This window comes from Penaeus monodon, chromosome 24, assembly GCF_015228065.2.
Source record: "Penaeus monodon isolate SGIC_2016 chromosome 24, NSTDA_Pmon_1, whole genome shotgun sequence".
NCBI classification, from domain to species: domain Eukaryota; kingdom Metazoa; phylum Arthropoda; class Malacostraca; order Decapoda; family Penaeidae; genus Penaeus; species Penaeus monodon.
Window position 1 is genome coordinate 38,568,683 of NC_051409.1, and position 962 is coordinate 38,569,644.

Here is a 962-nt window from a genome sequence, read left to right on the forward strand (position 1 = left end):
CACTCGTGGCGGCAACTATACAAAATCACAAAATAGGCTATAGAAAATGTAAAACTGAAATATTCACAGGTTTTTTCCATCCACAAACTGAAACGGTTATGTCTTCATATTAACACAAGACAACAAATTTTTGTCTTTCTGTGCCGTTTTTGCAATGACGACTTTCGAGGTTAACATGGCTAGAAAGCTGAGGCTTTTGTAATACTTAGATCCATCTTTAATTTCAACAGTTTAACGTTTAAGAGGTACAAACTTTTGCAAAATTTTTTGGCTTTTGTAACTTTTGTTGTTTACTCTATTACATAAACTTTTATGATATGATTACTTATTATTGATATAATTTTGAACTAGAGGCTTATATCTGCAGGAACATCATGCAGACTGTACAGTGCCTGGGTATCCCGATACTGGCAGGGTGTAGGGGGCACAACGACCTCCCGCTGTTACACTTCTTGGTACAAGACAAACAACGCCGCAATCAATGCTACACTTCGGACCTCGGTAAAATACTCCAGTAGCTATAATCCGGAAAATGTAAACAACGGCTACTTTTGCTACAATGAACCCTACTACTGTTACCACTCGGCTTTCGTCGTCAGCCCTTATTGGTCAGCCGACCTGGGCACGCCCCGCACCATCACCTCCGTCAGGATCGTCAGTCGCGCCCGACCGGACTATGACACAAATCTGAAAGACATGCAGATCCGCGTGGGCAACAGCACGACCTCCTTCACCAACAACGTCCTTCTCGGTCAGTACCCAGGAATTCCCCCCCACGGCAGCATCCTCACCTTCACCGCGGACCCGCCCATCACCGGCTCGGTCGTGTCGGTCCAGAGGATAACGTCCTTCAATGCGTATGTGGCGATGTGCGACATTCAGATTCTCTTTCAATAGGAAGACGTTTAGGCCCTTCATTGTTCTTGTCCAATATGGCGTAATTGTGGATATGTGTGTGAGAG